This window comes from Ambystoma mexicanum, chromosome 1q (assembly GCF_040938575.1).
Source record: "Ambystoma mexicanum isolate Mex_15411 chromosome 1q, UKY_AmexF1_1, whole genome shotgun sequence".
Taxonomy (NCBI): Eukaryota; Metazoa; Chordata; class Amphibia; order Caudata; family Ambystomatidae; genus Ambystoma; species Ambystoma mexicanum.
The window spans coordinates 162,975,917-162,990,761 of NC_090922.1; the positions used below are offsets into that span (position 1 = coordinate 162,975,917).

Here is a 14,845-nt window from a genome sequence, read left to right on the forward strand (position 1 = left end):
CCTGCCGGGCTCTCCACATTGCAGCCGATCAGACTCTGCTGCCTTCCAGCCTCCGCCCTTGCCCTGCGGACCCTCTACATTGCAGCTGATCACGCTCTGCTGCTTTCCTTCCTCAGCCCTTGTCCTCTGGGCTCCCTGCCCTGCAGCCTGCCTCACTCCGGCTGCCTTCAGCCCTTGTCTTCTGGGCTCCCCTGCTCTGCAGCCTGCCTCACTCCGGCTGCCTTAGCCCTTGTCCTCTGGGGCTCCCTGCTCTCCAGCCTACCTCTATCTGGCTACCTACAGCCCTTGTCCTCTGGGCCTTCCTGCTTTGCAGCTTATCACGCTCCGCTGCCTACTATCTACCTTTTCCGCTGGGTTCTCGGCCTAGCAGCTCTCTACAGTCCTCTGCTACCTTCTACGTTCAGCGGCCCTGTCCCTCAGGGTTCACTCCTTACTGCCCGGCCCTTACGGGATCCTTGCCGTGCAGTCTGCTTTACTCTGCTGCCCTGAGCCCTTTTTCCTCTGGGCGTTCTATTTTACACTCCTACTCCTGTGGGCTTACTCATTGCTTTCCTGCTCCTCTGAGCTCTCAACCTTGTTCCTTATTGTCCTCTGCTATCCTAACCTGTTACACGACTTTCCCTTCATTTCCTTCTGCTAGTTTGCTATCACCTCCTTTCCTGGATTTGTCTGTAGTATCTTCTCTTGTACTGTTTGTAGACCCTTGTGTAGAGAGCTTGACTGTTGGTTCCCATCAGTCAACCTCTGCCCCTTCCCTTGTCTCGTTTCTACATTACAGACACCCATAGCTGCTGTTCCAAGTCATGAGCAAACAGCGTGGGCCTCTGTTATAGCAAACTGTGCAGAAGGCTAGAGTATTTCCAAGGTTCGTGGACTACTCTTTTCCTATATCTGCATACACCCCAAGAGGGTATTCATTCTGTATCTTTTCCCTTGCTACTCTTGCCTACTCTTCGTTCTCTTTCCTTTCCGCTGTGTGTGTTCTTGTCTGTCCACTTTATTTGGCACAACCACCCAAACCCTTTCTGGGTGTCCTGTGCCACTCTTAATAGAGTGCCACTCCTGACAGAATGCAAGAGCCAAAAATGTCTTGTTCCATAGGCCGGAAAGGCACACACAGAACAAAGATGCTTTCCTTTCGAGTTAAGAAACCTTTGCATAAACCTATGGTTTCCCTAAAGACAGCAAACAAGAACGTTAGTGTAAAGGACAGTCTCGCCTTATTAAACAAAGATTTACAAGCACGGTACTATACTCACTGGCTAGCTGACCCTTCTTCCATGTACAATTGTTATGACATTTGCGACTATGACCCGCAGTCCTTATCTGTTGCAGAGCTACAGCAAGATAATGAATTCTTACAGATCTTGTTAAACCAAACAGTGAAAAACACTCCTGCGTCTTCTGACAAGCCTTCTAACACCGCAACAGACAAGGATATAGCACTCATTGTGGGAGACTCTAAACCAGAATACGCTGTTGCCAGTGTGATATGCGCAAGATCAGCTTGGCAAGCTCCCCAGAATGCTGGAAACCCTTATTTTACAGGACAAGGCAGTCATTATCCTGAGGTTTGTGCATCTGGTCCTGGGTACAAAAGACCTATACTAACCATTGGTTGTCTTAATGCTTCCACAGTATCTACTAACCACAATAACCCTAAGGTCAGTCTTCCCATTGCTACAACCGAATTTTCTGCCACACCAGCTTCTGAAGCTTTAGATCAAACTAATGATACTTACCTGCTACACGAACAACTCCTACGCCTTAAAAGAAAGACCGAAGACCTCTATGATGACTTTGTTTATTTGCATTATAAGAATCTTATGAAGGGACACAAGTCACCAGACCATCTGACACAATGTCCAACACCTGACATCTTATCTTTAGAGATCGACATGATAAGGCCTGGAATTGCCATACAGAAAGGTATACAGACTTATACCAAGCAGATGGAAGACCTAAATATAGCATATGTATCCCTTCTAAAGACTGACACAGCTCTTTCACCTTCCAGCCACAGAAACTCAGGTTGTTGTACTGACAGAAAAGAATTAACTCCTCCGGGGGGTCAAATCACGCACAAAGCCATTACACCACAAAACAAGGGTGGTCTTCTGATTGGAAATCCCTCTGAGTCAAAGGATGGTTCCGCCCTCACCCTTGCCTATTGTCCAGTACTCACACTTACAACCTCTTCTGAAATGACAATGGCAGCTGAAGAGACTGGCGCAGTTCACACCGAGCATGCTGAGTTGGCAAGCGGGGCTTGCCAAAGTGTGGCTGTGCTATCAGACAACACTCTTGAGCAATCAACATCTTCAGTTTCTTCGATACCCCCTGAATCGCCAGTGGTTGTGGTACCCGATCCACCAGTAGTTGCAACACCTGAACTGTCTGTAGCTGATACAGCACCCGAACTTCCAACTGCAATTCATGATCTTCCTGCTGCTGTGGTTCCTAAACTCCCTGCCACATTTGAGACTCCTCAAGTCTCTGCTGCAAATCTTGAGGTTGCTATAGCTACTGTGATTCCTGAAGCTACTGCTAATTCTGATGCTCTCGATGCCCAGATTTCTACTTCCTTCGCAGCTGTGCTCGCTGCAGCAGAATCCTCTGCTACACAACCTGATCCCTCAGCACCTTCTCTTCCTGATCCTACATCCGCCATGCTAACTGTTGCAAAGTCAGCGAAGGGTTTTCCTGTTAAGACTACTGCTCCAGTTGTTCCTGCTGGTGTATCTATGGCATTAAGACTGCCAGACTCTACTCTACCAGTCCCAGGTGCGTTCCAGCCCGCTGGCTCTCTCATGACACCCACACACCCAGTTGCTACAGCCTTGATACTCTCTACAGCCATTCAAGATCTCACTGCTGCTGTAACCTCTGATCTGTCTACTAATCATGGGAAAACCACCGCTGTGACTCCTGAACTCTCTGCGGCTAACCCTAACGTTGTCATTGCTGCTCCGGATGTCTTGGAAAGCCTTCCTAAAGCTACCAACTCTGCTGTACCTATGGCTCCACTTTCCAGCACCATATTGTTGCCCGTCAAAGCAAAATCTATCATGGAGCCTGCAGCAGTTTTTCGCAGTTCCTCTTTTCATGCACACACAGTTGGGGTCTGTGTTCCAAAGACTTTGTCTATTCTGATTGCTACATCAAAGGTTCTGAACATTGGTACTATCTCCGTCATTCAAGACTCTCACCTTGCAACCCGTTTCTGGTGCTTCATGATGTGCCTTTTTGGATTAAGACTCTTGTACGGTGTGACAGACATTCTTCCTGTAGGTCGGTCTTCAGGGAGCCTGGAGAGGGGCCTGGAGAGGGGCATACTGTCATGCCTGCGCCATGGGCGCATCCATTTACGCTCAATTTGGACTATATGTTTATCATTTATTTACAACAGACTCTTGGATCCATCTATATTTACTTTGGGAACTTTATTTCCCATTTGCGAGACTTTGGTGCTTTATTATTATTTCCAACAAACTACGCATACCATAATGCACCTGGCTACAAGCATCGATTCCTGGCTGTTCCTATTGGTTATCAAAGGAACTACACCCCACAGAAGCCCTAGGGACTTGCCCTGCTTCCTCAGCTCAGGAACAGAAAGGGAGGTGGCCGATTGCCTGCAGGTGTGCTTCGCCAGGTGCAACCAATTAGCCTGCCTCTGTGCTGGGCTAGGCAGTATAAAGGCTGCTGCCTGCAGTGGCTCAGCCTCTTGCATCTGAGAGTTCTTCCTCCACCTTTTGCATCTTTCTACGGATCTTGTATGCTGCTTACCTTCACTCCTGCTTGGACCCTGCCTTGTTGCTTGCTCCACCCTGCTGCCTCCAGCCATAGCCTTCCAGGCTCCCTGCCTCACAGCCCTGCTCCTCTGGGCTCTCCACACTGCAGCTGATCACGCTCTGCTGCCTTCCAGTCTCCGCCCTTGCCCTGCTGGGCTCTCCACATTGCAGCCGATCACGCTCTGCTGCCTTCCAGTCTCCGCCCTTGCCCTGCCGGGCTCTCCACATTGCAGCCGATCACGCTCTGCTGCCTTCCAGCCTTCGCCCTTGCCCTGCCGTGCTCTCCACATTGCAGCCGATCACGCTCTGCTGCCTTCCAGTCTCCGCCCTTGCCCTGCCGGGCTCTCCACATTGCAGCCGATCACACTCTGCTGCCTTCCAGCCTTCGCCCTTGCCCTGCCGGGCTCTCCACATTGCAGCGGATCACGCTCTGCTGCCTTCCAGCCTTCGCCCTTGCCCTGCCGGGCTCTCCACATTGCAGCCGATCACACTCTGCTGCCTTCCAGCCTCCGCCCTTGCCCTGCCGGGCTCTCCACATTGCAGCCGATCACACTCTGCTGCCTTCCAGCCTCCGCCCTTGCCCTGCGGACCCTCTACATTGCAGCTGATCACGCTCTGCTGCTTTCCTTCCTCAGCCCTTGTCCTCTGGGCTCCCTGCCCTGCAGCCTGCCTCACTCCGGCTGCCTTCAGCCCTTGTCTTCTGGGCTCCCCTGCTCTGCAGCCTGCCTCACTCCGGCTGCCTTAGCCCTTGTCCTCTGGGGCTCCCTGCTCTGCAGCCTACCTCTCTCTGGCTACCTACAGCCCTTGTCCTCCAAGAGGGTATTCATTCTGTATCTTTTCCCTTGCTACTCTTGCCTACTCTTCGTTCTCTTTCCTTTCCGCTGTGTGTGTTCTTGTCTGTCCACTTTATTTGGCACAACCACCCAAACCCTTTCTGGGTGTCCTGTGCCACTCTTAATAGAGTGCCACTCCTGACACATTCCATGTGATTATTTTAAGTTGTGGTGCCATCGCTTGAATGCAGTTCCTGTCGTAGGGGGCCCTCGCCTCTCCAACACATGATCTTGTGTCACTGGGCATCGTTTCTTGCTCTAGTTCTGTGAGTCGGCCAGATGCATCTCTCGGTGTCAGGTGCTCGTTGGTTACTTGGGTTGTTCCGAGTGGCGGGACGGTCTCAACGGTAACACATAAAAAATAACTATAACTGGTGCGCCCAGCTCCTGCCGGTTTAAGTGCAGTGCTCGGGTGCTCTCGCGCTATCTGGCCCCATCCGGGTTTTCGGCGCGAGCAGGGTCGTGCTGGCAACGGGCCTGCACTGATCTTTCGGGGGTTGTTGTTGCGTGCTCATGTGTGGGAGGCCCGGCGGGCCCAGTAATCATTTTGCGTTCTCGTGTCATGCTGGGGTCCAGCATGCTCGTTGTATCGTTCTGGGGTGAGGTTCAATGTGCGCATCAGGAGAAAGAGGTTCTGGTGCCAGGCTATCGTGCTTTGCGAGCTGCAACGCGGTCTTCGAGGATGGGCTCTTCAGGGACCGCGGCCAGATTGTTGTGTTCCATCCACATAGCGGCCGCATCCGGGGTTTCAAGGAATATTGCTCTCCCTTTGTAGATTACTTTTAGTCTGGATGGGTACAGCAGCATGTACTTCAGGTTTAATTGCCTTAGTCTGGCCTTTATTGGGACAAAGGAGTTCCTTGCCCTCTGTACCGATTGTGTATAGTCCGGGTAGATGGTAATTTTGGAGTTGTTTCTGTCAATCGCCCCACCCTCCCTCGAGAATCTCAGGATCACTTCCCTGTCTCGGAAGTTGAGGACCTTTGCTACGATGGGTCGAGGATAAGAGCCTGGGGGAGGCTTCTTCTGGAGCGATCTGTGGGCTCTCTCTATGGCAAAACCCTGTGACAGCTTCTCCGCCCCAATCTCCTGCTGGATTAGGGATTCCACATATGCAGTTGGGTCAGAAGTCTCTGTCCCCTCAGGGACACCAAGGATCCTGATGTTGTTGCGCCTGGCGCGTCCTTCCGCCTCCTCTGACCTTGCCTCCAGTATGCCCACCTTCCTCCTGAGATCTGCCACCTCGGCTTTAAGGTCTTTCTTGTCTTCCATCGTGTCTTTCTGGGTGGATTCTATATTGGTGACACGCTCTGTCAGGTTGCGAGCGTCTTGACGGAAGAGCTGGATGTCGGCCTTTACCTCTCCTATCTTAGTGTCTATGAACTCCTTTAGGGCCACTATTGCTTCCAGTACTTGGCTGTTTGTAGGGCTCTCTCCCTGGGTGTCCTGTGGCGCACCCCCTTTGGGGTGGATTGGGCGACTGAGTGGGCCTTGGTCGTGAGGAAGGGGTCCAGTGTGGCTGTTTTGGGCTTGCTCCTCAGGGTGGACATTGTTGTGCTGTTTGCTCGGCTGTTACGCCTCTTCGAACTGGGTTGCTGCATGGGCCCCTCCCGGAGCTCGATGGTGCCAGAGACAGGGCCGTGTCCTGCCCAAGTTTGTGGGGCGTGATGCGGCCCCCAGCAGGGCTTTGCCCAGGGACCTGTCCGCCCCGGAGGTGGAGAACCCACGTTCGTGGTGGGCTAGGGGTGGTGTCCAAGTATGGCCGGATAGGCAGGGCGCCACGCTTGAGGCCACCCCCGTTGGTTGTGGAGGCTAGTGGTGGAGGGCGCTCAGCGCCTGTGGCCTCAGTGTGCCAGTCGGTCGTGGGCCTTCAGGATGGGGGATGCAGCGCCCCAGGTGGGCCCGCGGTTCAGCGGGTTGTCGTAATTCTTAATGGGGGCTCTGCGCCGTCTCAGGGTTGCGTCTCACTGTGTTTAGGGAGGAGATCCACAGAGGCAACCGCCGACCAAGGCCACCGCCGGCAGCTCCTTCTTCAGCGCGTATCGCAGGCCCCAGGTCTCGTCCGCCTCTCCGGATGACCTCCGCCACGGGCTCCGCAGAGGGGGTGCCACCCGCTGCTGCGCGGCCTGGATGGCCCGGGTTGCAGGGTGCTGGCGGCGTCAGGGTCCTCTCCACCGGGGCCGCCCGGATGTAGGCTGCTGGCTCGCGCCGGTCTCCGGCGGGCGCGCAGTGCTCGGCGCCGTGGTCCTCAGGCAGCCGCCAGCGGGGGCTCCAAGAGGTCCGCGCCGGGTCTCGCCTCCTCCGGTCCTCCGGACTCCTCCAGGCGGCAGCAGAGGAAGGGCAGCGGCCAACCGCTGCTGCTGTTGCTGCTCCGCCTTCGCCGCTCAGGTCCCCGGTGTTAGTGCGCCGCGGCCGCCATCTTGTGCGTCTCGCCCAAGGTCAGGGGGGACGCCGGGCCAGGCCCCGTGCTCGGGCCCCGCTGTCCGATTTTTGTCGGGCAAAGCTGCAAAGGAGGGGGATTCGTCCCAGCTTCGGCTGGATCAGCTTGATTTTCGGTGCTGCTAGTGATTGGGCTCACTATTCAGGATCAGATTACGGGCTCGGCCGGAGCTCGGGATTTCAGCCTCCTCACTCCATGAGCACCAAGCCACGCCCTCCGCCATGCTGTTGCTATATATCCGTATGTCCCCCTCCTGTCGCTGTAAACCCAACCCCCTGTCATTGTGTGTCGCTGTGTCCACACCTGGTTAGAATTATGAACATTAGCCCATGCAAGACCCAGACAGGATTATGAATGTCAGCAATGCCGCACTTGGTTAGATTTATGAACACTAGCCTGCATCGCATTTAGATAGGATTGTGAATGTTAGCAATGCCACACCTAGTTAGAATTATGAACATTAGCCTATGGCAGACCCATATAGGATTGTGAATCTCAGCAATGCCACACCTGGTTAGATTTATGAACATTAGCCTATGCCAGACCAAGACAGGATTGTGAATGTCAGCAATGCCTCACTTGGTTAGAATTGTGACCATTATCCTGTGTCTCATCTAGATAGGATTGTGAATGTTAGCAGTGCCACACTTGGTTAGAACTGTGAATGTTAGCCTGCATCACCTCTATATAAGATCGTGAATGTTAACAATGCCACACTTGGTTGGAAGTATGAACAGTAGCCTGCCCAGGCTCATACTAGATTATGACTGTCAGCAATGCTGCACTTGGTTGATATTATGAACATTAGCCTTTGCAGGATCCTGACAGGATTGTGAGTGTAGACAATGCTACCCTTGGTTCGAGTTGCGAACATTAGCCTACCCCAGACCCATACTAGATTGTGAATGTTAGCAATGCCGCACTTAGTCAGATTTGTAAACATTATCCTGCGTCTCCTCTAGATAGGATTGTAAATGTTAGCAATGCCACACTTGGTTAGAATTGTGACCATTGGTCTACGCCAGACCCAACGCTTGCAATGCCACACTTAGCTAGAACTATGAATGGTAACCTGCGTCACCTTTAGATAAGATTGAGAAGGTTAGCAATGCCACACTTGGTTGGAATTGTGAACATTAGCCTACGCCGGACCCGGACAGGATTGGGAGTGTTGACAATGCCACACTTGGTTGGAGTTGCGAACATTAGCCTGCCCTGACCCATACTAGATTGTGAATGTTAGCAATACCGCACTTAGCTATATCTGTAAACATTATCCCGCGGCTCCTCTAGATAGGATTGTGAATGCTAGCAATGCCACACCTAGTTAGACTTGTAAAAAGTAACCTGCAGCACTTCTTAACAGGATGGTGAATGTTAGCAATGCCACACTTAGTGGACTTGTGAACATTACCCTGCACCAGACCCTGACAGGATTTTGAACACTAGTCTGAGTCGCTTCTAGACAGAATGCCAATGTTGTCATGTCCCACACTTGGGTGGAGCTGTGAACTTTAGCCTGAATCGCAACTAGATAGAAATGCAAATGTAAATGTTAACATGCCCCAAACCTGTATCACTGTGTACCCTGCTTTCCTGTTCCCCATGCTGTTGCCATATATCCATATCCCTCCTCCTGTCGCTGTAAGCCCTGTATCTCTGTGTCCATGTATCGCTCTGTTCACTGCCATCCTGTTCACGTGCCTGGTCTCGGCCGCTTTAAAGATAACCATCATATCCCATCACTATGCTTACTCTCTAATACACACCATCATTCAACTAGAACACAGCTACACCCCTGATTAATTCGGCCTAGCTATTCATATACGAATACGACCCCATGAACACCTCATCACCCTAATAAAACGCAGCTAGCCGAGCAAATTCCGGCCTAGTCGCTCACATATGCGTCCTTCGGGCCTAACGCAGCCAGAGCCCAACTGATATCTTCAGGACCACACCTAACGCTAGGATGCAGCTACCATCCGGCAATTGCATCTGCTGCACACATATCTGGTGCACCCATGCACCCTTCGACTCTATCTCTCTCTACTGACCAGAACTACGGTTCCCGAGAGTGTTCAACCTACCAGCGCTTTGAGGTCATCCCAATGATATATAGAGCCCTATATAAATGCCAAGAAACATAACATAACAGTGTATTATATAGGTATTCGTCAGGCACTAACATCACGTTGTCCAAGTACTCACACCATTTTCCAACTGTTTCTTATGGGCAAGAATTACAATTATGGCAAATGCCGATCCTATGCCTACACAAAAGTCAAAACTGTTGGCTTTGTCAATTCGTGCTTATAGTATTTTCTGTTATAATTTGATTAGATTTAAACAGCCTTATTTTGCTCGCTAGAGACTGCATCAAAATATATCGACACTGACTTAACACACAGAATGTTAAATGTACATCAAGCCACACTGCAATAAGTGACATGCAGTGCTTTAAATGGGAGGGTCCTACCCGGCCCCCGGTACCTGCACTTCTTATTTTTGAGGTTTTGAGTACCTGCACTTCTCAAAGCGTGAAAGGCAGTACCAGTACTGAAATAGGTGGTGAGGTGAAAATAAAAGCATTTCTTTTTACTTTCTCACAATGATGGACTAGGTTCCTGCACCCTTTGCTGGGGAAGCAGCGTCCTCTTGTCTCTTCTCTCCACCACCTGCAGTGCGCATAATGTCTCCCTCGTAGAACAAAAGGAGAGACAGACATGCAGGTCCTGACACCATTTCGCTAAGTGGGCTTCACCTGTTACCCCCCCACCCCTCCCTGGGTCTCCTGAGAGTTTCATTATTGAGCACGGATTCATATGGAAAGACTGGGCAAATACTTTTTTTAACATGTTTCTTAGTTATCAGTATCTTTTCTAATATGTAAATGGTTAATTGGAGTTGTGATTTCACATTCTGAACCAAAAACCTCGCACACATCTCTAGTTGCGTACCCAATTCCTTATTATACAATAAAACTCCCCTTTTAAAGCATAGTTTACACCTAGAATATCTGCTGGTTTTATACACAACAAAGAAAGTCTTTATATGGATATTCAAATTTTCTTAACACAATGCATAACAATAAACTGGACATTTGTGTGAAAGTATCTCAAATTCGCTGCTTCACCAAAGTCTGTGACACTTAGCAAATAATGTATTTTCGCTGTGCTCTATCCGAAGGAATTAGGAGTTTTCAAAGCCTGCCATCTTTTATACATAATACCAGTGTCAAACCAGTCTGTGATTGATGAGCAACTTTGAGAGATGGTTGGCAGAATCTAATGTAAAGTCAATGATTTAACAATAAACCATTATACTAAAATGTTGGCTGGATACACTGAGACGTTTCAGCGGAGCATGCTCTGAAGGCCAGACACAAAAGGGAGTTAAAGAGGCTGTGAAAACATAACTGAAATGTGAGTGTGAAGAGTGAGACATATAGAAATGGACACAAATGGAGAAGGAGACACAAAGAGCGAGACGGACATAGAAAGTGAGACAAATGGAGAACTAGGATAATGTTGGAGAAGGACAGGCATTGTGAGATTAATTGAAATGGGTCAATGGGCCTCGGCTGGCTCCAGCGTGAGAGCCATGTCAAGACTTACAACCCTCACCCCACGTTGAGCCCCAGCTCAATGAAATCCTGGATTGGTGAGTACCTGGACTTCTTTTTTCCATTTAAAGCACTGGTGACACGCAACAAACCCACCAAAGCATCACAGACGGCTATTAAATTAAAACAAATAATCAAACCAAAGGAAACTTGTCAAGACGGAAAGATTTTGTAAAAATTGTAACACAATTAAACACAAAAAAAAACAACAAAAAAAAGACGGTTATTAGCATTAAAGACAGGCTCCAGCTTCCCTTTCATCGCTGCCCTGCAATGGAACTCCCTGAAACTTCCCACCTAGTCTTCTGCAAAGCCATCAAAACATTGCTATTTGCCTGATCGGCCCAGCTGCTTAGCTAACCTACACTATGCCATGTAAAGCCCCTTAACTCAATAGCTAACTGTAATGTGTTTTCACATGTAACACTGTAAGTATGCTCCATGTAACTAAGTCTTCTTGTAACAGCGCCTCGATGGCCTCGGGCTGTTGGTGCGCTTTATAAATAAAATTAAAAAATGATGCTAAAAACAAGTTTAATTGATTGTTCCAAATTAGCCCACCTTAAACAGCAATACGGTGGATCCCATATATAACACCTTTGCTTTTAGATGGAAGCAAGCACAAACGTTTTGTCTATTTGTTTATTTCGTTTTGCAGTCGTATTGGGTGGCAGCATAATTCTGAGCACGTGGCATCAGGGGGTCAATGCGAGTTTTTGTCTGTAGCGTTGTCCCGTCATTGGCTGGAAAGCGCACATATTAAGCATCACGCCCGTGTCTAGTGAGTGACCTAAACATAAATCGACCAGCATTGCATATCTGTGGCCATTGACTTGGTCTTGTTCAGGCGGGGCCCAGGGAGATCCCCTCTGTACCGGATGCTGGCCTCTCAGTGCCTCTCGCCCCCTACCCCCTTCTCCCCTCCCCACCCTGCAAGCTGCTCTTGCGGCCGATGCTACCGCATAGCTAATCACTTAACACGCCGCAGCTTGCTTGTCATTTGCACGCCGCCACGAGCTGGTCCCAGCAGAGAGAAGCCGGCATATCCATTAATAAATCTTTAATAAACCTAGCTATAGGAAAACAAAAATTAATTGCACAGATGGGTCCTTCTTGCAATCTGTCGTCGGCGGCTCTGGGAGGAAGCGCGCGCCAGTGGAGAGGGATGGCAGTGGGCCGCGGCCTGCTCCTCCTGTTGCCAGCTGCCCCGGCGTGCCTCGTGGGGCGGGCCTACCCTGCCGGTCCGTCGTCCCCCCACACTTCACATATCGGGGTTGGAGGGGTGATGATAATGTTAGGCACTTGCTCATGGCCGCCGGCGTCGTTCGGGGTGGAAGGCGGCTCCTCCTCCTCCTGCTCGCCACCAGCAACGCACCCTTTAAAGCCTGTGGTAGAAAGACAGAGAGAGAATAAAATAGCCTGCAGCAAGGAAGCGCTTTGCAGTGCATATACACCGGACAGTTCGTATAAAACAACACCGTTTTTGGCCAACCATATTTATATATATATATTTTTATTATTGCATTTTGGCTCGAAACAAACCTTTAGCAAATTACAATTCATCAGTTTCCATCATCAAGCCTCAGATAACACTAGTAAACATCTCGTTACTTTCAACAAAGATGAAAACCATCATCCCAAGAAAAGGATCTCTAAAAAAAACATGATTCACTTCCTAAAATAACATTAATACATTTCACATCAGTTAAAACCAGGGCTACCTGTTCCCAGTGATGGCATTTCACCAAAATGCCTGGGGTAGAGGAAGTGACATCACCCGACCCATGACTCCCTGATTATACCACAGGAAGTGATGTAATTTGACCCCGCCCTAAAGTGACATCACGGGAAGTGATGGCAAACGACCTTCAGATTTTTCCGGTGCGTCTAGCACCCGTGTTTCCAGGCGCTCTCATTTCAGCCAGATATAAGAACCGAGGCACAGAGGGAGGAATGCTTTGTTGACGATCACACATTTGGGGAATGTCATTTTCCAGATTCGACGTGGGGACTGGGGACTATATGCAAAACATGCATAATGCAGTATTTGTAACAGGATAATCAAAATCTCGAATGTAGTCTACAGCTACCGTATGAAATATCTATAGATCAATGGACACAGAAGTACGCGTTATCTGTATTGTATTGTATTTATTTATATAGCGCCCCGAGCCCTGAAGCAACTGGGCACATTTCTTAGTACATATTTACAGTTACAGGCATGGTAATTCACATAATCAACAAAACACAAGATCACATAATTTACAATCAAGGAAAGGGTCAATTTAAATCTCACAGAGCATAGAATATAAACAGTATGCATCTGTGGTGTTGCTGTGTTAAACAAGCCAAAATAGCACTGATCTTGGGAGGGGTGCGCTGCTGTTTACCCAGAAGAAAAATGTTGCACGAGCAAGGACTGAAATTTAAATAATTTACCACGATTTAGTATCAACAAAATTCCCTGGTTAGAAATGTATCTCTACGATAGAAGAAACCTATTAGACTGGTATGTGTGCACACAGGGGAGTGCACCTGATAATGTTATCTTTGCTGGAGTATAATACCTCGGAAATGTGTGAAGTGGCGGGGTTCTCGGGTTACACACCATGCTGGAGCCAGCAAGTAAGTTTCATTGGTACGTTTATTCCAAGTATGTTACTTGGTACAGTAACACTGGCATATCCCATCCAGCCGGCTTCCAGATCTTAACTGACACACTTGGAACCCTCAGAGCAACCCACACATCAACCCTCCAACCTGACATAGGTACATTCCACATACCTTGCTGTCCATGACGTCACGACCCATAACTCACATTAAAACACCTTTCCCTCCGTACTATCCAAAACAAAGAAAACCCACCAACAACAAGCTCCTCACAAAATCCAATGTGTGGCCAGCACGCAGATCAAATAAGAAACCACAGAACCACTAATCCAGATGGATACACGGCCCAATACTCAAACCCTCCTGGAAAATAAGATGCACCAACACCCCAAAAACCACATGAAGATGGAATACACATGGAACAGGAAATGTGCTCCCTCACACAACATACAGGCAATGCACACACACTACGCAAAATCTCTACCACCGGCTCAGCAAAGAAAACTTGCTCCCACAAGAGGAATCACTACCTCCCACACTACCACAAGAGAAAAGTCGCTCCCACCAGATAATTCACTACCTACCTCGTTACCACAAGAGAACCCACTACGTACCACTAACTCCACTACTCTGCTCCCTCCTTATAATCAAACATTGCTCACCTGGGAACATGAGAAAGGCAAACACTAAAACCCAAGGAATACGTGACCTGCCCCTGACCTATGACTAAACGACACCACGACTGTAACCAACAGTCACCAAACTTCACCTCCCATTGTAACTAATCGTCACACTACCCACTATGCGTTGACTGTAACCAACAGTCACACCAACTAACCCTTGACTGTAAACAACAGTCACACCAAAATACACCACGACAGCACCCAAAGGTCTCACCACACTCACACCCCTTGACTCCTGCCTTGACTGTAACCAACAGTCACCAAGCTAACCCTTGAGTGTAAACCAGAGACACACCACAATACGCCACGACTGCAACCAACAGTCACACCACACTCACACACACCGACTGATCCACAGTCGCACTGCTCCACACCTAATACACCTTTACTAAAACAAACAGCATTCAGTAGCCGGCCACAACTGTAACCAACAGTTTGACACTGCACCACCTCGCACGCTCTGACTGTAGCAACAGTCACACCACACCAGAGAACCCAGCCCGCATTCTGTGGCAGACCACACCAATCATGGTTAAAATATCCTACCACAATTTTCCTTGAATGTACCCAACAGCCACACCACACTATAGAACCCACCCGGTATTCTATAGCCGCCCACAACTGTAACCAACAGTTTAATAATGCACCATTGCCACTGCTCTACCCTCCCCACAACCTGACTGTAACTAACAGCGACACCGAAATGCAGAACCCTCCCAGCGTTCTGTCAAGTCACAACACTGTAACCAACAGTTTAAGGATACACACACCTTTAAGAACACACACTAAGAACACACACTCTCACCTGCCCTGACTGTTACCAACAGTCACTACACCTTCACTACAGAATCCTCCCGGAA

At 49.4% G+C, this 14,845-nt stretch overlaps 1 long non-coding RNA gene across 1 annotated transcript in view; it reads right to left on the minus strand.

Moving 5' to 3' along the window:
- Positions 1-10,839: 10,839 nt before the first annotated feature.
- Positions 10,840-14,845, minus strand: part of LOC138526107 (uncharacterized) — a 406,617-nt gene continuing 402,611 nt past the window's right edge. The window contains exon 3 of the long non-coding RNA XR_011283488.1: positions 10,840-12,077. This is a non-coding gene — a long non-coding RNA (uncharacterized lncRNA). The remainder of the gene's footprint in view (positions 12,078-14,845) is intronic.